At 40.4% G+C, this 24,895-nt stretch overlaps 1 protein-coding gene across 1 annotated transcript in view; it reads left to right on the forward strand.

The window, feature by feature from the left end:
• LOC141007537 (neurexin-2-like) overlaps window positions 1-24,895 on the forward strand; it is a 103,341-nt gene that overhangs the window by 50,897 nt on the left and 27,549 nt on the right. The gene's annotated exons all lie outside the window — the stretch shown is intronic.

Consider the following 24,895-nt stretch of genomic DNA (forward strand, 5'->3'; position numbering starts at 1 on the left):
GTGGTTTGGTAATTCATGATACCAAAACTTATTTTCTGTTCAAAACAACATACATATTTAATACATGTATGTAAAAATAATTTATGTTCATGCACCAATTTTTAGACATCTTACTTGCCTTTGCTCTCATTTTAGCCACCTGGCTTTGTCAGCTTTGTTCAGCACAGAGATAGTGTATCCCATAAATGATCTTCTCTGCCAAATCTCTTCTCTGTGTGAGTCATATGGATTGGCGGAGTCCAGGACTGCTGGCACAGCTCCCCACAGCTACATTATGGAGAAAGAAAAAGAGTATTGTGTAATTGACTAGCAGAACTTACGAGGTTTTAAAAGTGAACCTGTGACTAGCAAACACATTGATTTAATCTTTCTAATTCTTTGCCAAAATAAAAATCACACACACTCATCCACCAGTGAAATACAGCGCACAGGTCAGTGTCTGTCCTCTCGCTGTATTTTTACAGCTTTTTAGCCTTTTAGGCATGAGTTGAAAACTTTTGACATTTACATAGATGTGAAAAGAAGTCAAGCACCGGAGGGAATACTGCTCCCTTTGACTTTTTTTAGCTTCTTTGTCCTTGCAGTTTCTCACGTTAAAAACATCTTTGTTGTCTTGTGTTGCATTTTAAGGGTTTTTAAATGCAGATACTGTGTTGTATGAATTACTGTGCAGATAGTAAGTTACTTAATAACTAATCTGTAATTTCCTATTCTCATTTATCATGATGTCTCCAGTTTTCAGAGAAGGGTTATTAGTAATGAGACCAGATTAATTTTTCAGTCTGTTCAGCGATGTTTAATAGGACATATGACAGACTCATCGTGACACTGACACACTGACTCATACCGTTTATTAAGCTGTTAAAGAATTAATAGTTGCATGTGTAAAGAAATACTAATAATCACATTCATTCTGCCAACTGTGCACATGAGAATTTGAGCATTTGAGTTCATTTGACCCAATTTCTTTTGATAAATAGCAATGGTCGGGGCACAAAAATAGAGGAAGGGATTACTGAAATAGCTTGCTTTCAGCGATGCACTAAACTAAAACCGTCAAATTTACCATCTGTGGTTGGAATTTAACAGAACATAGATGTACAAACTGTTCAAACACAAATCAGGCAGAGAGGACAACAAATTAGATCTCATCCATTTGAGAATTCCTTTCCTTTAAATGTCAAAGGATGGCATTAAAAGAAATGAAAAATGACTGAATTAGTTAATCATGTCTGGATGAATTAAAATACCACAGAATTACCTCAGACTAGAAGTGAAGCCACGTGATGAAACAGGTTTTGCAGTCACCTGGTTTGTGGTGATTAATAAATGGTTTTATTTGCAAATTACGGTTTGGAAAAAAACAAGAAATAATAGACAGCTATTAACAACATGTCATACATTTTCTGATATTCAGTTTGTGTGTGTGGAGTTGAAAATGAAATGAAATATTTCATTTATATTCATTTAAAGTCATCTAGTTTGAGTTTACAGGAGGACACTGTAACACTGAGGAAATACATGATTTGAGATGCAAAAAACTGTCACACCAACAAGTATTACTAATCAAGTGCTTGTCAAGTCGCTCCTGTTGTGAGCGCCACTCTTCAATCAAAGTCTTTCCTACCTCTGTGTTTTTTGTTGTTTAGATAGCCATGTTCTCGCTGCCCCTCGGGTATTCAGGTAAACAGAAGACTTTGACTGAATGTATTTCTGTTAAGCTGGGAATACTTGAAGGGCTCATGTTTTTGTAGACTTTTGTATATATCAGTGTTCCTCTTGGTTCCGATATTCAGAAAAATGCTGCATATTTATTTTAACACTCTTAAATCTTACTTACCACAATAGCTTTATGTCTAAAAGGCAGTGTTACACTGTGGGTTTCAATTGTATTGCTCTTCTGACCATACTAAAAAGAGATAGCAAGGCACTAGAGTAAGATGTTACATCACCTCTTGTGTAGGAACACAGTGTGTGAACAATTTCTAGATAGAAGCAAAGGCAAGAATCACAGTGGCGAAAGTCTTTTTATTGTAACTGAGTGCTGTTTTACTACCCTGGGGTTAAAGCTGTGTTAGGCAATTTTGACACCGCTGAGCTGCTAAAAGCCAGCGATGGCTACATAAAGCTGTGAACAGGGGTGTTGATTGACAATGCAAATTATAGTAACCCTTTCACATAACAGTGAGTCATTTGATTCAATTGTATATACAAAAAATATGGCATGATGGAGTAGCACAGAATCACTATTACTCCATGCGTCTAAATCACATTTGTGGACATAAACATATTTACATATGTACATAATCAACACTGTTGGCAAAAGCAAACTGAAATTAATTAGAGATGTATGTGTCTTTGCATATAATTAAGATGCATTTATTTCCTGTTTAAGGATCTTCTTGTACTACTAAATTTTTCTTTCTACCTCTGTTGATTTTTAAACAGTAATTTCACCTACAAGCCACAACTTTCACCTAGACTGCAATATCTCAACGGATATCAAATGGATTTCAATGCAGTGTGGCTCAGGCTTCTATTGTCTTTCATCGAACACTATTATCTGGTGCTTTTGCCCAAATATACACTGCCACTAAAAACTTTTCAGGTCACGTAGAAATTTTCTTTATTTTGAAATTATTATGAGAGGAAAGCACGATTTTCAATGAAAATATAGTTAAATTGATTACCGAGACACACTGTGTTAGCTTATCCAAGTTTGTTGTGTTAAAAGGCTAATTGATCATTAGGAAACCCTTGTGCAATTATGTTAGCACAGCTGAAAACTGTTGTGGTGATTAAAGAAGCAATAAAATTGGCCTTTCTTAGGCTAGTTGAGTATCTGCCGCACCAGCATTTGTGAGTTTGATTATAGTCTCAAAATACACCGAAAAAAAGAACTTTCTTCAGAAATGTGTAAGTCTATTCTTGCTCTGAGAAATGATGGCCACTCTATTCGAGGAATGGCCAAGAAGCAAACGATATCGGACAGCGGTGTGTACTACTCCCCTCAAAGAACACTGCAGACTGGCTCTAACCAGGATAGAGAAGTGAGAGGCTTTGGTGCATGACTGAGCAAGAGGACAAGTACATGCGGGTCTCTGGTTTAAGAAACAGATGCCTCACAGGTCCTCAACCGGTCTCAACATCAACAGTGAAGAGGTGGCTCCAGGATGCTGGCCTTCTAGGCAGAGTAGCAAAGAAAATGTTTGAGGTTATCAAACACTTGTGACAAAGATGTAATGGAGGCCGAATATATAGAGTTTAACATTAAGCTTTATTGTCCAAAATATCATCAGTGCACTCAAAATATTTTTTTTATATCTGCGCATATTGGACAACATATGTGATACTGATATATCTCTGATACACCTTTGATAGGCCAATAGAATATATATAATAATATAATATCTGCCGGCTCTAATACTGTGATATACAGTATCTATCTAATAGTTTGGTTTTCTTTACAATTGCTGTACAACTGTCTCGTTATTTTCAAGGTTAAGATTGACGTTGTGTAAGTACTGAGTGCCTCAGTGTTCTCATTAAGCTCAAGAATTCACATCATGAGCAATCCGTAATTAGTTCTTCACAAATAAACCTGCTCACTCTTTAAAGCCACTAGACATTGCTTTCTTGACCTCTTGCAACCTTTGGGTGAAGTGTCATGGAGCAGGATAATTTAATGCAAGCTGATAGCTCATTGGAATGCAAACAGACACGGGTTGTGCTAAGCTATGTTTAACAGATTGGAAAATACAGGCCACACTGCCAGTTTCACTCAGACATGCGACAGGTTATTTCATGATTAGTTATGGTCTCTTATGACTCACGCTGTGAACACTGGCTGCTGGAGAGGGAGTTCAATCTTCTGCCAATGTCACACTGACTAACAGAGTTAGAGAGAAATATCCAAACCTTTATAAAACACACTTCACTCACTCTGTCCAGCTGAGGAGTTCAAACCAGTTACATTGTCTGAGACTGGAAGTTGCAGGATACAATCCAACATCACTTTGCAGCCTTTCTTTGAGTTCAACAACATCGACTGGCAAATTTTGTGTACCAAGTGAGTTGTGCCTGAATTCTCATTTTATGATTTATGATGGCTTTTGTCAGTATCCTCTTCTAGTATGTGAACAATTTTAACTGTTTGGGGATTTCTGTAAATAGTGTTTACCTCGAACATCTACAGTATGTACTGTATTTCAGATACAGTATGGATTTAATTTATTGTAAGTCTGCAAATCCATGCCTTTACTGTACATACCAGTTTCAGCCTGTTAGTTTAACAATGGGGTGCCTAAACTTATAGGTGGGCCACGGGCCCAGAACAAACACCTATTGTATTATAGTAAGATGCAGAATGGTAACAGGATGTCCATAATTGACTGACTTCCTGCACTAAGCTTGACTCTGCCTGTCATGCTCTGCTTATGTAAAATAATTAATAATTAAGGATTTTACATATTAAAAGAGCATTTGTACCTCACACAAAATAAAATAGCATGAACTACAATTTATTTTCTGACTTTTTTAAATAACTTTCTTTTCAATAGAAACATCTGCCATTTCAACAACCATTCCTCAACTCTAATATGTCTTCAATATATCTTTTCCTGTCATTACTAGCATGTGAAGCCCCTCCACAAATCATTTTATTTTTTCAATAATATTGAACGCTTCCAGATTCTCATAATGTGGTAAATAAAGGAGGCTTTATAAGCTTTTATAACCAGTTCACACATCAGTGTCCTTGCACAGCTAAATCAAAAAACACACTTGATTTTTTTCAGGTAATTCAATCTATTCCTGGTCTAATTAAGTTCCATATTCAAGTTTTGTTTATTTTATACTTCACCGCGGAGAAGTGAAGCAAAGTTCTTTCATTACCATGCAACCGACATTGAGTGAGAGCACTCATTAAAGACTTTCTCATTTTGTACCTGTGATTCAAGTGTCATCTTCACACAGCGTATAAACTGCCTGCATTGTTAAAAGTAACTGACTCTATTCTGTTGTGGGACTTGACTTGTGTCAACATCCTCGACAGGTCCTTCAAGCAGAAAAGGCTTAATTTATGATCAGGCTGTGCCAATTAAATACCTGATAGCACTCGTGCATTTAAACACAGGGTGCACCGCTGCTCCTTCACTCCCCATCCCCCGAATGGAAAAAATGGAAAACCATCCACATTGTTCATTAAATGAGTTGCAGGGAGTAGAGTTCTGTGATTATCAAGGGAAAACAATTATCAGAATCAAATTATAGAGTGTGTAAGTATGTGTTAAATAACAGGAAACATGTTAAGTTCACAGATACATACATATATATATATATATACATATATATATATATATATATATATATATATATATATATATATATATATATATATATATATATATATATGTATATATATATATATATATATGTATATATATATATATATATATATATATATATATATATATATATATACGTATGCAAGCAACAGTAAGTTCATAACAAGGCTTTGCAATTTAGGCTACTGGTTCACAGATGCCCCAGAAAAGATTTGCTTCTGGTCGGAGATCAATTTTCACTATTTCCCTAGCTGAGATGTGAATTAATAATGTAGAACTTAATTACTGGTTTATGACACAGTTAGAGTACGTCTTTCTTAGCCTGTATGGTTTGCTGATTATGTGCTGTCAATATTGTTTTCTTTCTATGTATCTTTCTGTCTCTCTTTCCATTCATTGCACACATGCATTGATGAAATATGGCTGGATGAAAAGCTCAAATAATACATGAATACTATATAGGAAAAGTGGGAACAAACACCCCAAACAGCTTATTTTTTTCCTTATACAACGACTGTTTAAAGAAAATTACAGACACATACGTATACAGTATGTATTTTCCCAGCTTCTCCTCACTTTGCGTGTCAAAAGGTAAACTGAGGAGAAAGCGTCTGCTGGAGCATCATGAGCAAACAATAAAACTGAAAGATTCCCTTGAAAGAGCTACCAGGAAGGCTGTATGTCAGCCTGAAATAGCCTTGGTGTGATGACCGATTTAAACAGCCATAGGCAGTTTGAGACTCCATAATAACAAAGATAAGAGCTGGTCAAAATGCGGCAGCTAGAACAGTGTTTTATCGATGAAGGATCCATTTGCATCAGAGAGGAGAGTTTCTTTTGATAATAACAGGCAATTTGTTAAAGAGGATATTTTGAAATAATATTCATATAAAGGCTATTTATTAAAAGAATGCTCTTTCAAAAATTGCTTTGTCACTAACCAAACAAGTAATAGCAATCATAATAATGCCGACAGGTGAAGCAACCAAGAGCACATGTAATTACTGCAATAAATGGTGTAAAAGTGGGGTCAGAGGCTCGCCAAGAGGCTCAGTGCTTCTGCACACGATGAGTGCTGTGGGTGTGCAGTGATAAAGTATAAATTGTCTCACATTGGCAGTTAGAGCCTCTGTTCATTCTCCCATTTTCAGGATGATATTCCCTAAAGTGTCTCGAAGGCACTGTCCAGTTTCGGCACTAACATTATGCAAGGCTTGATTACTAAGTGGCCAGCTCCGGCCCTGCTGTGACTGTCCCTCTGTGCCCCTCTCTGCATGGGAACACGGTGGGTTTCACTTGACACCCAGACCACGCAGCAGCTCAGCCTCAGATGAATGCCAGTCTATGCCTGCTCCCAGGGGGAGGCGGGGCTTCCCAGTCCCTACTGCAGGGGCTGTGTGAGAGGAGAAAGGTTACATTCAGTTTACATCATAAAGGCTAGACGCAAACACAGAGGCCTTAAGATGCAGAGTCTGCCTCTCTCTGGCTTCATCTGTGTCGTTCTGTCACTCTAACGCTCTCAGACACAGTGACACACTAACTTATACATCATTCACCTGCTGTCCCTCTAACAAAGGCAGAGCTTTCACTGTGGTATGCCATAAATTATAACCCACTTTAATTAAAAATTTAGGAAGAGAGAGTGCATTCAATGCGACTCTGTCATTGTGTTTGTGAACCACAACATCGTATTATTGTGAACTAAACTCGGCAGCATTGACATAACTGCATTCGTCAACTTTATAATTATAATAAATTTAGATTGGATTGGTTGTACAGACATAACATGTTCTTCTGCAGAGACAGATCATATCACATTATATGCAATTTTGCATAATTTATAAGCTACAAAACAAGCCTGACACTCATCTTTGCTACATTCTTAAAGCAACTTGAGAGGATTTCCAGATCTTTCAAATCAGATCATATGTGCTTAGTTTACAGTAATATTACAATTGATGTTCTGCCTATAATGTCTTAATTCCCAAAAAGTTGGGGCACTCTGTAAAACATAAATAAACCGAATGCAATAATTTGCTTATCTTTTTTGAGAAATGCTCAATTGAAAACAGTACAAAGACAAAATATTTAGTGTTTCACCTCATCGATTCTATACGCTTATTTTGAATTTGATGCCAGCAGCACGAGTCAAATAAGTTCGGACAGGAGCAACGAACGACTTGGAAAGTTGTGGAATGTTTCAAAAACACCGTTTGGAAAAATCCACAGGTAGATCAGTTAATTGATAACGAGTGATGGTATCATGTTTAGGTAAGGCTCAGTCGTTCTCAAAGCAAGGATTGGGCGAGTTTAACCACTTTGTGAAACACTTGATTGTACATTATAAAGGGTATTACTACATTTGTAAAACTGTTGTCAGTTCATTTGCAAATAATTGCATTCTGTTTTTATTTACGCTTTACACAGCGTCCCAGTGTTTTTGGAACTGGGCTCGTAAAATTAAAGCCGTTCTTCTTCATTGTCGTGTAATCAAGGCATTCATATAAAGAAAACTTTCATTACATTTGCACTCCAATTTACAACGGTACATTTAGCACTATCAAGATTTTTTTTTCCTGCTGCTCCTTGTGCAAAGAGAGTCACCTTGGACTGTTGCTGCACATACTGACCCACGTGGAACAAGCAAAAAAATCATGCAGGCAATACAAAGGGACTGTGCTTGGCGTATTATAAACTGCAGACTATCATTCATGGTGTATTTCAATATAAGATGGATTTCTGTATTTTAGGTCACAACTGTCACCTTTCCCCTTCAGCCACAGCAACTGGCTGCCATCTTCGGCCTGATAAAAGCCTGTGTACTAATCCTTCACTTTCCACAGCCCACTTCTGTAACCTATTAAAATTCACAATCCATATAAAATTGGCATTCAGCAGATTAGTTTATGGAAACAAGGCACTCAGACAGCTGCAATGTTCTGAGCAGCAGTAATAGTCAAATCCATTGTGACAAACCCATGTAATTAGTGGACTTGAGGATAAATAAAGGGTTTTACATGCATGTCAAATGTTGTGGTTTCCCATGTGATGGATGTCGTCACATGCACCAGTCTTCAACAAGATTCCTCCTGATGGTTAGAGTTGGAATAAGATGTTTTGTGATGATCAAATATTAATTTGTATCCATATACATGTAAATTGATTTTTTTAAAACTAGCTTTTGATCTTAAATTCTCAATACAACTCACAAATGATTATATCTATGTTAATATCAGCAAATCCAAGGCAAGGCTTTTTTATTTATGGAGTAAAATTCATTCATTCATTCATTCATTATGAGTAAAGAATAGATTAAGGTTAATTTTACAACTCCAGGGTTGTTAAATTAAACTGAGTTTAGTCCCTTTATGCTACACAGTAAACAAACCTTGAGGGTTTCTCAGTCATCCAGGTCATGGTAACTCTAAGTGCTGTATCGTAGGCAACTGGATGTGTTTCAGTTTCTTGAAGACGTGTCAGCTCTCATCCAAGAGGCTTCTTCAGTTCTAACTAACTGGAGGGGAGTTGCAGGCTTTTAAACTCTGTGTGGGAATGTCCCTGTTCAAAGACGGCTGTTCCAGTTTGACATAGATGGGTTCCTTTACTCCTCTTTCAAACCATCTGTCTTCTCTGGCCAAGATGTTTACTTTGTTGTCCTCAAAGGAATGATTTTTCTCCTTCAGATGTAAGTGGACAGCAGATTCTTGACCAAGTCTGAGTCTCAGAGATCACATGTGTCCTTAACAACTCTGTAAGGACACTCCCACACAGAGTTTAAAAGCCTGCAAACTCCCCTCCAGTTAGTTAGAACTGAAGAAGCCTCCAGTTGCCTACGATACAGCACTTAGAAGCGTATACAAAGGCGTTAGGGGGATGAATTGAGGAGCCTCATAGGAATGAAGCCGCTCTGTAGTCTGGTGGTACAGCAACAGATACTTCTGTATCTTTTGTCAGATGGCAGCAAGGTGATCAGACGGCTTGGGTGGGTGTTGTCTTTTAGTATCTCTTGTGCAGACATCTCACTGCACCGATATCACTGAAGGGATAAACTCAATGTGCTTCACATTAATGTATTTTTGTGACTTACTCACCCAAAGTGACCAATATTACCACTTATTTATCATGTTTTATTATTATTCTTGCAAGAAAATAACTCAATTGGATCCTCCTTCATGGCTCAGTAGAAACTTAGTGTGTCTTGTCAGTTTGTCCATTATTCTACAGTCTTGTCTGCAGTCATGCAGTGCGCAATAGTGCTCCCTCATCCAGGACTTGCAACCCCACCAACTGCGCTCGTACACCAGCTCGAGTTAATTTACAACAGAATAACATTGTATGTGGCTGGATCAGATTTTTTCCTAGGAAGTGGGCTTTGTGTTTGATGTACAGTATACAGTATATGCTTTGCAAATGCACTGTTGATCTCTCTGTTCCTATATATCTCCCTCACACACAAACAAACTCTCCATCCACTGCCTTTTTATTTCCCTCAGTCTACCCCTTCTCTCTGTCACCTCCTCCATTCCTGTCTCACTCTCTGGTCATTGTACAACAAAGCACCAGTCTCTGCATGCTCAGCAAAAGAAAACCTTTACATTTTCTTCCTTGCTCCCAATTCGTCTTGATAGATTGTTCGCTCACTTTCCTCTATGTTCAATGAATAATAAAAATGTCTGCTAACCTTTCTACCTATAGTGGAGATACTGTCCCTGATACATTTTTCCCCAGATGCAACAGATAAGGATATAGAAATGACACATATGACACGTATATAGTCATCTCTCTTTGTCTATATTTCTTCAATACACCATGGGAATTATTGTTGTTTAGTATCCCAAAGCCAATTGAGTTAATAGACAGACTTATTGGTTTTATTTGGTTGTTCCACATCCAAAGAAACACTCAACAGTGAGATACAAATTTGAAACCAAAAGAATGATGGTGCTGCTATATTTGGTGCCTGAAAGATTTTCATGCGTGCATCTTTCACATACCTTAGAGAGAGGAATATAACAGCATGCTGATATGTGCTCATTGCAGTGAGAGTCACTTCACACCAGGATGTCTACTATATTTACAACTGATTAGAGACACAGATGTTTATGTATTTTTTCTTTGCTGTCGACTATCACATATATTCAAGTGTTTAACACCCCTGTATATACTGTATGTATATATTTTTGGCTTCTCCATGAGTGCTCAAAAAAAAGGTGTTGTAATAGGCCATGACCCAAAGACTTTCATACTCAAACTTAATGACATGTTTGGAGAGTCAGGGCACACTCACACTAGGCAATCCTTACCGTGCCCAAGCACATTTGACCCCTAAAGTCCAGTTTGTTTGACCAGTGTGAGCGCACTTTCTTGCACCTGGCACGGTCGGAAGTGGTGTGCTAAGGCACGGTACGGTTGCTCATGCATGAGCACAAGCATGGGTATACAACGTGGACATGACGTATAATCGAAGCCGCCTTGCATAATCAAGAAATCCAGGAATGTGAGAGGGCTATGACCAAAACAAATCAAAATAAGACACAAAGTCAGTGAAGTTACAGTCATGTCCTCTGTGTTGTTCTCCATTGTGCTGCAACCGCGCTTCTTGTAAACTCAAAGGACGCTTTATGATGACGTACAGTCATGTGTGTGTCATATTACGACCTGATGACGTATGTACAAGAGGGTGGGTGGCTGGGTGTGAGTGCAGGCCAGCAGGGGCCTGGGGAGGAGGGACAATCGTGCTTCGACACAGTACGGAGCAATTTGGCCGAGTGTGAGTGCCATGGAAGTGTACCGTGCTTGAGCACAGTACGGAGTGCTCACCTTAGTCAAACAACTGGACTTTGGGGGTCAAATGTGCTTGGGCACGGTACAGATGGCCTAGTGTGACTGCGCTCCAAGTAGCTGAGTAGCTACTCCTCCCCCCACTCCACCCAGCACCTCCACACAACACTTAGCAAACATGTTTTGTTTTGTTTTGTGTTGATAGAGAGCCCCCTAGCCGGAGAAGTCACATACTGTATGTTTAAGTCAAAGATATTAATAAAGTAACTGAAAAGTAACAGACTGATCGGTACTTTACATTTGCAACAGAGATGAGAAAGTAGCGAGATGTCTCACTCCTTAGCATCTATCAGTTTCGAAAAAAAAAAAAAAAACGTTTTGATCAAAACAAGTTTTAACATCTTTTGGATGCAGACTGATGCAGTCTGCGTTCGTGATGATGAATGTGACACACAAGGAAAAACAACAGAAAGGCAAACTCATCTCCCGGCAATGGGAAAGTAGTCAAAAGCCTATTTTTGACGGGATGAGATGAGATGAGATGAGATGAGATGAGAAGTGCTTAAACAGTCAGCAGTGGTATTGTGGGTGTCTGGTGGGGTATGATTGTTTGTTGCAAACGAATCTTCAGCATGTTTTTTAGGGTATTTACACATGTTTATAGGTGGTTGCTCTGGTATTTTGTGTGGTTGTTTGAGTGTTAAAATACGGTTAGAGAGATTCATGTTCACTTCACAATAGCTCTTAATTTTTGCCAAGTTCAGGCAAACGGTGTGGTGTAAACAAGGTGAGGGTGTGGTGGCTAGAATGAGGCTGAGGCAAAGGGACCAGCTTTGAAAGCTTCAGCACCGTAGGGAGAAACACACAGTGAGACTGGTGGTGCATTTCATTAGTGGTTTTACAAGCCACTGTTTAATTCCCCTTATTACCTCTACTTGGGGGGAATGCCCACCGCCAAGTTAAGTGCAATATTTCATTTATTTGTATTATTAGTGAAAACACTGATTCACAGTGGCTGCTGTGCAAACTTTTTTTACTCCATAAGTTATCATTGAATAGTATTCATGGAGTCTGCAGATGAGGGCAGGACAGTTCCATTTTGAACCCCTTTGGACCTTCCACCTTCCCCCCGTGGCACATTTTGGCCTCCACTCACATAACGTATGGTGCCACATAATATGAAGTGCTGAGGGTAAGTGAAGGGTACCATGGCAAATGAATATTGAAAAGCACCGTAGGGCTGTGTCCAAAATCAATCCCTATTTACTACCTATTGCACAGCGTTTACCATCTGTGATTTGTGTCAATGGCTGCATGTACATTACGTTTTTTTGTAGTCTAACAATGAAGGAATGATTTCAGGCACACATGACAGAGTCTGTGTGAAATCTTTCTCTCTGTGCTCCTCCACTGTCCAATTACAGTAATGAAATAATAACCCAAGACCCACCACGTGTTCCTAAGTCTCCAAATGTAATTATTTCAGCAAAATATCAAAAGGAACATCGTGTACAGCCTCACTTGTTCCTTTCTTTTCACAGAATTCCATTGAAATCTGTTCCAGGTTCTTGAGATATCCTGCGAACACCAAACTGGACTAGTGTAACCTTGGCAGAATAAAAAAAATAAAAAAGACAAGTTATAATAGAAACTATGGACCAACTTGCGACTGAATCACCCCAGCTGCGACACCAAATCAGTGTGTATGGTTCAATGACACATGACATGAAATAAAAGGAGGAAACAGCAGAACTGTGCCATGTTTAATGTTCTGCATTAATTGAATAAAACAAATGAATATTTCAGCAAAGCACATATAAACTATATGGGATGGGAAGGCATGTTGAATAAATCTGACACAGAGTAGTTTTTCCTCATGTGGGTGGGAATGATTGAAACTAGGATCGGAGACCGCCAATTAAAACAGTTGTTTGCCTGGGGTGTAAAGTGGGGGTCAAATGGCCCCTTTCCTACTTACTACCACCCTATCTTCAATGCCCTTGCTTGGACCACTCCCACCGCCATTTCTCATAGTCGTTTCACTCCAAGATGGAGCATGGGCACTCAGTTGCTTGTTTTCATTGTACATGATTTTAGACCAATCTTCTCTAGTCTGCCTCATCTCTGCCTTCACCTCTCTCCTCCAAGTATGCCTTGGTCTTCCATGACCGCAATAGACAACACTTGGACTTTCTTTGACGTGGTCTTTGTAGTCCACCATGATCGTCGGATCCATAAATCGAGACAGTTTACACAGTGTTGTTATGTCCCTAGCCTTTTATATGTTCTGCAAGATACTCCGATTCTGACTTTGACACCTTCATCTGAACCTCTGTTAGTGCTTACAGTACTTCCAAGGTCCATACCCTTCTTTTTCATTTTGATCTCAACTGGAACCCTGTAAAGTTTCAGAACTGCATCATGCACAGTTGTGACACTATCACGCTGACAAAATCTAAGCACAGACAGACCGACGTATAAACACTGGCAGAGTACTCAAAACCACTTCTGTAGTGGTACCAGCTACAATACGTCTCTCTCTGACAACATTTTGACATTATGACACACCCGCACCCACACATATACGGATGTACAAGGTGAAAACAAGATGAGTCACGCTGTCCTGGCTGGTAAATCACAGTTCAACCAGTCAGTCATGATAAGGCAATTTATGACAAAGCTTTGAGGCTATAGCTGCTATGGCCAGTTTTCAGTTTGCTTAAGGGGGTTGAAGCTGAGAAGCTGCTTACATTATAACAGACACCTTGCAGTAGTTTGAGGATTCAGGGCTCCCACAGTACATGCTGGTACAGCACATTGTGTGCAGTCCCTTGAAAGTGATAAGTGGACTCTTGTAATCAAATAAACAGTATGATGAGCAGATGATCTGATCTTAGTTAAAAAGCTGTCTGCTGAATTATGAACAAGTTAAAGATTTTTGACCGAGTCAAACACACTGAAGGTAATAAAGGTATAAATTAGCTTAGTCAACTCATTTACATTTTGGTTGAACTTTCATTTAATCGACCGTGGCAACCAAAACCAGTTTTATCAGTTTCATTAAGATGAGATGGCAGCGCAGCTTTTCACACTGATGGCTGACCTACTGATTTCTGAAATATCTAGTGTGAGGATATCACACATAATCATTAATGAAGGAAATCATTAATTCATGAAGTATCATTGAGTAGTATCCTGCTAGGAAACTAGTTACTAGAAAGACATTAAAAAGGCAAGAACTCCGGGCCCATTTTCTGCCAAACAGAAAATGAAGCCAAGGTCCTGGATAAGGTGGATATACAGCAAAAGGCACAGAGAACTCCCTTTAAAAATCCAAAGTGTGCAAAACAAACAGACCAGTTCTTAACTGGCAGATGATTTAACAAGCCCTAAATGTATTATATAATTATAGATGTATAGAGGCTGGTTTGTAAAGCTCGCTAATTAAATATTTTAAGGGTCTTGTAAAGAGGTTAAGTTGTTGAACACGGCACAAAATGTCCGTCACATTTTGCAGTCACAGCAACAGTGAAATCCGTCATGTCTCTAATGTTGATATAATGAGCAAGACAGGTACACAGGCCAATAACAAAGACAGGGCCTCCTCTATGGATAACTATCCTGCTGATGCGTTTTCAGACCCATCATCAAAATTGGGCTCCAGAGTGAAGAGGGAAAACACCTCAGCCAAGCAAAAATTGTATCGTCCTCTGTGGTAACGGCCCACTGCCTTCTCGGGTTTTTAATTTTGAAGGCCATGCTCCGACCGTGGATGAGGGGGTGGTAGACGGTTGAAGCTGCTCCTCTCACACTCATGTCTTTTACATCAATCCAAAGCACAAGATTTAGGACTTTTCAGATTGAAGAGGCTGCTGCCCTTTCTCCACATTGTAAGCATCGCTGCTCCTCTTCCTTTCCAGGAGACGTGCTGGGGCTAGTAAGCTCAGCTAAACAAGCAAATGGAATCTATTTTTGCCTGCGACATGTGCAGCCAACAATATGCAACCTACTGTCACATGCAGTGTCTTTTCAGCCGAGAGTGCACACAGTCTGCCAAGACACCAGAGCTGCTTAAAAAAAAAAGCGGAAAATCATGTTTAATCAAGGTGTGAATCAGGAGGAAAAAAATGTGTGTGGGTAAGACTGTGCATTCAGAGGCACTCCTTGAACCAATGAACTCTGGACCTTGTGTGGATGTGGCTGACCTTTAGCATTTGTGCTTCTCCGATATTTTAACAATGGATGTCAGCTCACAAAATAATAAATGGGAAAAAAAACAATGGAATAAGTGAGCAGTTCTTTTTCAGCTTCTGCTCTGATGCTGCCAGATCTGTATCTGCTGATTCTGCCAGCTATACAGTTAATGCATATTCTTCTATCTGTTGGTGGAACCGTTGTGCATTTCCATGCCCTCTTATTTTCCACTCTCTCTCCTTTCCTTTGCACCATCTAAGCCAGGCTTATTTTAGGTGTTTTTCATTTTTAGCCTAATGAAATCAACCAAACATCACAACTGCAGGCCATGCCTTTCAGAGTATGCTCGCATTATGAGTAATTAATCTGAAAGTGCTATGATTAATCCTGCTACTTTACCCCCTGGGGCAAGACTGGATGTCTGTGAAAAATCTTCTCGCACAAATCCTCCTGAGAACAAACAGTGCGCATTTAGGTTTCTCAAGTCTTTAAGACACCGTGCACGTCGTCTCTCATCATGTCATTTGCAAGTTTGCAGGCCCCTCGCCTTGTAATTTCGCTACAAATAAGTTTAAACATCTTCTGTTCATGGTGTGTATACTATATGTTATTCCATGTGTGCAAAAATAATTTGATTATGTAAATGCGTAGAGATCTGCCAAACTGCTCTATAACAGGAGAAATAGGTTTAAAATAGCCTGTAGGAAAATATAAAAATGCAAATCAATGGGCTGAAACCGCAGAAGCAGCAGATGTAGGACAGTCGTTCCTTTTTCAGAATCTGAGAGAAGCCAATTTGATTGATTAGAAAAAGGCTCATCATCAAATATATCATCATTCATGTAATGAGAGAATGATGTGCATCCGATGAGGTGTGTTTAGGTGTGTGCTAATGGGCAGAGTCGCGTGGGAAGCCCGTGTTATTAAATAACCAAGGACAACACAAGGTTACAACCGCCCAGCCTCCCCCCTCGTCTTGTTGTCCAGATAGCATGGCTTTCATCATGTTGAGCAACCCTCAAGCACGTAAATTGATTAATGCAAGCCTTTCATTCTAGACAGCTCTCACCAAGATATCATCACCGCCTCGAAAGATGCTCACATGCTGGAGAGCCTGACAGTTCAAGTCACTGGCTATAAATCATCCCTCCCCAACTTCTCGCACCCGGTCCTCACACTTACTGGGAAAGAAATACTGCTTTTTTAGAAATTTGAAACATTAAGATGATTTGTGAGAATGGCCGAAGCTTTGACTCTTCCTCTCACGTCGTCAGAGGATTATTCAACGTGGTCGTCATTGCGTCGACACACCAAATAATCATTACTGTAAATGTGTCTACAGAACACGTTATAGCCAGGCAGTGCCTTGCATCATCGCCATTGTCTGTTTCATTGAGCTGGCACGCACTTCCCAACGTTACGATGTACACAGTAACATACAGAGGATAGAGGATACACATAAAGGACTTCAATCTTCCTGTGACTCATATTGAAAGACCGATGTGGAAAACAGGAAATCTGCAGCCAGTTTCAATTTATTTATGTTCATAATACCAACAGATGAATGCCTACATGCTGTTAGGGCACTTGCCATTCCAGAGTGTTATGCACTCACCCCTCCTCTGTTCTTTTTGTTCAATCAGCCTCGCTCCCCCACACCGCCCCAACCCCCCCTACCCTGCCACCCCCTCCCCTGTTTGAGTAATGGCCTGCGTCGACTTCTTGTCACTATGAGAGGTGGTGCTGCATGGCTTGCCTCTGTCCTCCTGTTTCCATGCGTGTCCTTTCAACCGACTAGGCAATCCCAGCTGATATCTCTATCGACCGTGATTTAGCTGATATCGCTGCAGTCTCCCTTCCTCTCCCTTTACTTCTCCCCTGCAGTCTCTCACTCTCTGTTTCTCCCGTTTGGCTCCATCTCCTCTACCTCCAATCCCTCCCCACTTTGTCTCTCCATTCCCCGGTAATGTGTTCCTCCTCTCAAGTGTCAATATATTCCAATTCATCTTAGCATCACATTTCCCCACACCAAAATAAAAAACCCTGAGCAGCTCTGAAACTGTCAGAATACCTCTGAACTCAGATCAGTCATAGCCAGGAATAAGTTCTGCATGGTTAAGCAGCATGAGAGCAGAGAGCCACTGAGCTCTCTTACCGAGGGGTGACTTGTATACAGATATGAGGTTAGAACATCGGGCAGAGAGGATTGGAGGAAATTGATTTTTTTTTTAGTGTGAAAAGGTATGGCAGTGCATTGAATGGCAGGGGCTTGGGATTGGGCAAGATCTTGATGTCCTCAAAATGGATTATACACCTCAGCCTGAGGTGCTGATCCATGTTCTATCATGATGACAGGTGTTTGTGTTTCTATCATTCTCCAGTCTTTATGTTAGGAGCACGTCCATACCAATACCCCTGTGTTCACTCTGTAACAGCTCTGACAGCTCACCTAAATCAGGCTCCTCCTCTGCAGTATGATTCCTACGTGTTACTGCCAGGACCTGCAAGCCAGCGCGCTGTGAATCTCTAGCATGTATTTATTCACACAGCCCATTTTCTTGCCTCGCTATTTCCCTGTGTGTTGCGCCGTGGCTGCCTGTTTTCTCTTTCGCTGTCTCTTCCTGTCTCTCCCTCCCGCCTGCTATCGCTCACCCACCCTCCACCCTTTCTCCCAGCTTCCCCACTCCCTCCTCACTCATTTGCTCACAGACTCTCTTTCTCAGACGCACACACACGCACACAAACACACACAGAGGCACATGCTGTGCCTCGCTGGATCAGAGCCTCTGACTACAGTAGCTAAGCCTTCAGAAAGGGCTCCTTTATCTTGCGTCCATTAAACCACAACTCCAAGCCAAGGTTATTTTTGCCGGGCTCCACTCTGTCCTGGAATGTCACCCATCCTGGATTCATTATGATACGACGGTGCTTTTTAATTAGCATAATTTTTGCTGCAGCAGTCCAAGGCAACATCTCAGTCTGTGCCGTCTCTTCTGAGGAGAATCACCTGCCCTCCTCCGGAGACAGACACGCGCAGCAGTCACGTTAGGCGTCCTCAGTCAGAGGCAGCACGCCAGATCTGGGAAAGGCAACGGGAGAGGATAAAGGAAAAAGGAGCAGCGTTGAGAGGAGAATGCAGCAGTAGTCTGTGCTGCATGAGACTGAGCAGGTGGAGCGCGAGAGAGACGGATCGTACGTTCATTTATAATCGACACAGTTGCGCTATACGGCTGCATTCTGGTGGATCTCTGCCACGCCAGAGGTTACCGTTCGCTGGATTTGCTGCGTCTGTGAGAGACTGAAAAAGGAGCTACTGAGAAATTATTTATTTATTTTTCTGGATTTTCTCCTTTACCGTGCTGCTGCAGATACTGCTCCCTCTCTCCCACCCCCCCTCCTCCTCCTCCTCCTCCTCCTCCTCTCTCTCAGTCTCTCTCTCTCTCTCTCCCCCTCCCTATCTGTTCTCTTCCCTTTCCCTGGCTAAAGGGGAACAAAAGCGCTGGTTCCTGCATCAACCTTCATCGCTGCATCTTCACTTGCGCATATTTTTTAAATCTCCTTGTCCTCTTTTTTTGCTTGATGAAATGATCCGGTTTCCCACAGAAGCGTGTTGTGTTTTCTGCCGCGGTGGAGGGGCACTCTTCTCAGTGGGCAGGCTCAGCTGCCCCCAAGCTCTACCTGTGGGCGATGGAGACTCTCCTCAGAATTCTTGTCACATGAAGCTCCGTCCTGCCACTTTTCATGCCTAAATATCATGATTGAGCAACATGCCTGTTTGAAGTTACGGGTGGATCCATCTCCATTCTTTATTTGGATGTGTGTCTTTCTGCGTTTTTGGAAGCACTCGGCTCACTTTCTGAAGAATGTGCTCTGGGATGGTTTTCAGTGAGGTTTTAACACTGGCTTTTCTGTGCAGAAGACATCTTGTCATGGCAAAATGTTAACCAAAAACAGATAAGTTGGTTGCTTGTCAGTTTCTTCTGCAAGGACATTAATTGGATTTTGACTGCTTTCTTGAAATCTATCTTTGGTTATTTTTTCTCACAAACTTAAAGGATATTTTGATTCATCTACTGACTCCCTAACTAGGGGGTTATACAAGAAATGGGCCCAGATTGTCACTGAGATGCCCTGTGGTCTTCAAGTTGAACTGTCAGATGTCAAACCTCGACCAAGTTGTCTATACTGGGCCCATGTGGATCTAATATACATGGGTGGACTCTTTGCAGCCAACCCTGCGCTCGGACAGAGGAGCAGCTGGTCACGCTTTAGCATAGGCATGGGCCTAAGTTATTGCTCCAGACTAGCCTTCTGGTTCACCTTGCTTACCTTACTGCCCATCCAGACTGGAACAGCACGTGTGTCTTCTAGCCTCAGCACCACGCACCATGTCCACCATTTTCACAATAAGCATGGCACTGTTCCTATTGCCATCAACAGGATGCCTTTTCTTACCAGAGGGGGCCATGGTAAGACATTTCCCTCCAACAATCTCAACTTGCAGTGTGTTGCCTCACTAATGCATTGTTTTGCTGTGATTGAGTAGATTTTGGTGTTTTAGAGGAAAAAATGGTTTAATTGTTCCCATATGTTGGTGGCACCACTGGCGGCTCTCTTGTGAGATGGATCCTTTACCATCTATGGATTTGCTGCATCCTCTGTGCACCATTAAACCCTCTTTATCTACCCATCAGTATCAGCAGTGGTTGCCCTTTCCCCATGTTGCTGTTATAGATGCTACAGCACCATTGTATATCTGTGTGTGTGTGTGCGTTTGTTATACTGCAAATACACATCAATGGCGTAGTGAATCATCATTGCAAATCTCTTTATCTTTTTCTATGAGGTTCTTGTTTGTTTAAGCAGCATAATGAACTCCCTGTAATGGAGCCGGTTTTGTGTCAAAGGTGATTTCTACAGTTCACTGTAATTAGTGGGGCGTCACAACACACATAAAGAGATTAAATGTACAAAGCCAATCTCTTTGGTTTTCCTCGGAATATAGGGCAGTCCTAACAGGATTTATGGCAACAATTTTTCCAACGTGATATAAAAATCTGTCTTGATAATCTGTTCTGTGCAATTTCATAAGATAGAGAACAACATCTTCATCTGAGTGATATGAGGTATTGACCTATCCTCAATAATCTACATCAAATTGGCTACGCTGCTTAAATTGGCTCCTTCAAAGCGCTGACACCAGAGCCAGTGCTCCCTTTTATATAGCACTTTGAAATTCCTGTCCTAAGACTCACTTTTATGTCCTATAAAAGGAGGCCCGACGGATTTGTAGTGTCTTTTTCACCGCAGCAGTTTTGTCAGTTGCAAAAGGGCCAGAAATGTGATGAATTACATCTGCGCTATTATAGCCATATCATTCTGGACCAGGCTTTTACAGCCACAGCACAGCCTGTGATCAAACCAGCCCATAAAAAAAAAAAACACTTCAAAGAACTCACTGATAAATTTTCAATTACCTCCATTGTAGATTTTGTACTGTAGGTTGTTCTGAAGTATGTGCTTCAGTGCAAGAAATTCAATTTACTGCAACATAAATGATAGAGACAGTCCTTCTGATTTACAAGTCATGTCCACAGTGCCATGATACGCTGTGTAGAATGCATATGCAGGTTAGCACTTATTGACACAATGGTTATGTAACCAATGTCACAGAAGCATAAACCATAAAAAAAAAAAAATGGGGTTTTTTTTTGCATTTACCTGCACCCATTTTCCCACAAAATTATCTCAACTGAACTGTAATACTGGACACTTGTTTTAATATAACAGATTTGCGTGTGTGTGTGTCAAGGCTAGCCAAAGTCTTCTGGAGGCCCCTGGGCTATGGCTATTTATAGGCCACCTACCCTGCTGCAATGCCTCACACGCCTCATCCTAAACACAGGTTATTGCATGTATTGTTACACTACACGGCTTACAGTATGTGGCACACACAGAGACACTCAAACACAGACAGGTTTGACTAATGAGGACAAAATGATCTCAGTTCGTCTGTGAAGAGTCGTCGAAGTACCAAGTCATGTGGCAGGATCAGCCGCCAGGGAATAAGCTGTTAATCACAGGTTGTGAACGAATGCCAGTTCTTCAGAGTAATAATGATTAGTCACTTAATTGAGTCGCCAGCAAGTTATTTTCATTGTTGATTAATCATTGAAGTGATTTTAAACAAAAAGGCAGAAGATTGTCTGATTCCAGCTGCTCCGATGTGAAGTGTTGTTGATTTTTTGAGTGTCTGTGAAAAACAATCTGTTTTGGTTTTGGACAGTGGTGGAAAAGAGTACGGAAAATCTACTCAGGTACGAGTACAGTTACATTACTGAACTGTTACTCAATTACAAGTCAAACTACAGATATTAAAGGTAACCCTTCTCAAAGGCTACTCAGAATGTTAGTTACTTTTAAACGGTTCATGTTTAATACATCATAAATAGCAGGGATTCAATCAAAGGGGTTTCTGTTTCTCCACATCTTCAGTCCAAATTACTCCCAACTCTTGTCCTGTTCTGCTCAGTGGCCGTGGTCACCTCTCCAAACCTGGGCCTGCTAGAGACTATTGTGGTTTTTGTCCATATGTCAGGGTTTTCATTGGCTCGTTTGCAATCGGATAGCCTTATTGGCTAAAGAACGGTTTAGATTTTATTTCAAAATGAACTCAAATATGATTTTAAATGTAACTGAGTTGATAACATGGTGTGATAAGAAAGCTGAGTAAAATTACAGTCTTGTAGTTGTAATTAGTTACTTCCACCCCTGGCTTTGGCTTGTTACAAAAACAAACAACAAAACAAGCATTTTGAAGACATCCCAATGGATTCTGGGAAACTGAAATAACCATTTTTCCCTATTTTCTGGTATTTTACTGACTAAACAAGGAATCAATTAGAAAAAAATCCAAATAAATATGAATAATTTATTGTTGAAGCCCTAGCCTTTTAACAATAAAGTGCAACTCAAACACATTTGCTCATTAATTACTGCTGCAACTTGAAAATAAAGAAAATATCATAAATACTCTTCCCTCCAAATACAAGACACTTCTAATAACTCAGTGGCCATAAGTTGGCGCATGAGAATTTAGAGAAGTAAACTTTTTTACTTGTTATTCTTACAACATAATGACATAAGACACCTTTACTTTCATGTAGAAATTATAATCGCTTTATAAGATGTCTGATGAAAATCCTCTTATGTCTGCATCCACATCAAACTATCTGATGAAAAGGCCCCAGTTTTGCATTTCATCATTTTGAGTTCATTGTAGCTCGAAATTTGTTTGATAGTTCGATGGGAAAATGGCTGCAGTGGCAACATACATCAAGATAATTGCTTCAAAATTCTTCATTGATGTCATTTCAGATTTAATTTTCTACTCTGTCTGCATAGCTTTGTTTGTTCAGCTGAACCTCAGTACATCAGCTTACCTGATCACAAAACCTGCAGCTTTTCATTGAACGATGGTCTTTACAATTTAGGCATTGTATCTGCGACGAAATTAGGTTTCCATGTGTCAAACAAAATACCCTGCATGAGTGCACCAGATATTAAAAGGACATTATTAAGAATGTTAACACAGTGACTGAAGGATTTCTGATATCAGGGGAAACCAAATCCCAACTTGAGACATATTATGTAACTAACATGCTTACTGTCTTCCTCAGTTCATCCTCCGACCCTGCAGTGCCATGATAACTGGGAGGGATTTTTTTTCTTTCTTTTTTTCCAGCTATCCACAGCCAGTTGTTGACATGCTTCTTAAATACAGTGTTGTTTCAGACCAGGTTTTATGCAGTGTTTTGTTGAACTAAACCTTCAATCACTACGCTGAGAGAGTGCTAGCCAATAACATGGCCCTTGATGCCAAAGACCTTGAATGCTCTCGACTGAAAAGCAAGAAAGACTGCACTGTAGCTGACCCCTCATCGTGCTCCCAACACACCCGCATGTTCAACACACTCCGTGAAAAATCTGTGGCGCTTCATTCTCCAGGGTCCCCATGTTGGTGTAAGAACTGTCTGGCTGTGGCCAGGCAGTGTGCAGTTCATGCTTCCAGAGAGATGTCTCAAGTGCAGGAAATAGGCTTAGTGAGCTTCTTTAAAAGATGATATCTTTGAGCACTATTCAATATTCAAAGACTGGATTGTAGAGGAAGCATGTTATCCTTAGATTGATGCATTTGGTGTTTTAAAAAAGCTTTGTCTATTGTCTCACTGCAGTCGGACGTAACACAGTGTTTTTTTCCTGCTACAAGAGCTGTAGAAAGGGAAAGCGAACGGACAGGGGCATCAAAAGGTCTATCAGAGAGGGCTCCATTTCCTCTAGGTCACATATTACATTACCCTCCAGGATGATACATGTACTCCATACACACACTCACAAGCAGTAAAAAACAAATTTAACAACAGAAAGCCTCTCCCACAGAATTCATGTTTTGTTCAGACGCTGCTTTGTGAATTTTACAACTGATATTATCATATCACCATCATCTTCGTTGCCGCTCTGTAAATGAATACAGACGTGTCGATCGCACTTGTCATTTCGTGTTCTTGCCAAGACACTAAGGGTGAAACAAGTGGACAAGGCAAGGGATGGCACGTTGGAGGCGAAATCAGAGACCAAGATAACCGCTGCTCTGCTCTAGATCTGCAGCAAAGCAGAACAAACAGGAGAATGAAAATGTGAACTGAAGAGAAGAAAGCATTAACTGTAATAGATAAAAGATAAAGTGGGACACAAAAGAAATGCAAGAGGCTGCATTCTTTGCAAATGGTACAAATACTGCATTGTGAAATTAAACCTTTGCAAGTTAAAATCACACTTCAGTAAAAGCACAAAGGTACCTTCACCTCTGTACTTGTCATAGTGAAAAATGTCCCCTGTGACTGATATATGAAATACTCAACAAGGTCATATGGAACAAAAGGACATCACTACTTTCTGTATGTGCCAGATGAATTCTGAAGGTAACTTTTTCTTGTGGTTTGGTACAAATGGTAAAGGACGGACATGAGGTCTACTTAATGGAGAACACATGGAACACCAGCTCAGCGAGGGCGTTGATGGTGGTCTATTTAAAGAAGCATGAGCATGTTACAGAGTCATGCTTTTTTCAGTAAGTCAGAGAGTGCATTATAGCTTAAGCTCTAACATAATGTACTGTAAACCTCTGCTGACATGTCAGACATCTAAAACTGCACCCATTGCACTAAATAAAGTCATGAAATGGGGCCGAAACAGAGATCTGTTTTTGCTTTGACTTAGTAGGGAAGGGACAAGACAATGATATAGATATAATATAGTATACAATCGATAGTATTGCTTGTATATATTGGGATCTCAAAAATCAGATTTGTCATTGAATTCAAGGACCCCTGTATATCATTAAAGATAAAGATTTCAGTCCTAGCTGATTTGGCGTTGTTACTGTTTTTGCAGTAGCAGGTGCAGTTTAACACCATAGCAAACACTCCTTAAGCAGTTACTTTGTCAGGAGTACAACAGAGGAACATCTGGTGTATCTGTTTACAGCCCAGTCAAACAAACTCGCATTGCTTTGT

This window comes from Pagrus major, chromosome 13 (assembly GCF_040436345.1).
Source record: "Pagrus major chromosome 13, Pma_NU_1.0".
Taxonomy (NCBI): domain Eukaryota; kingdom Metazoa; phylum Chordata; class Actinopteri; order Spariformes; family Sparidae; genus Pagrus; species Pagrus major.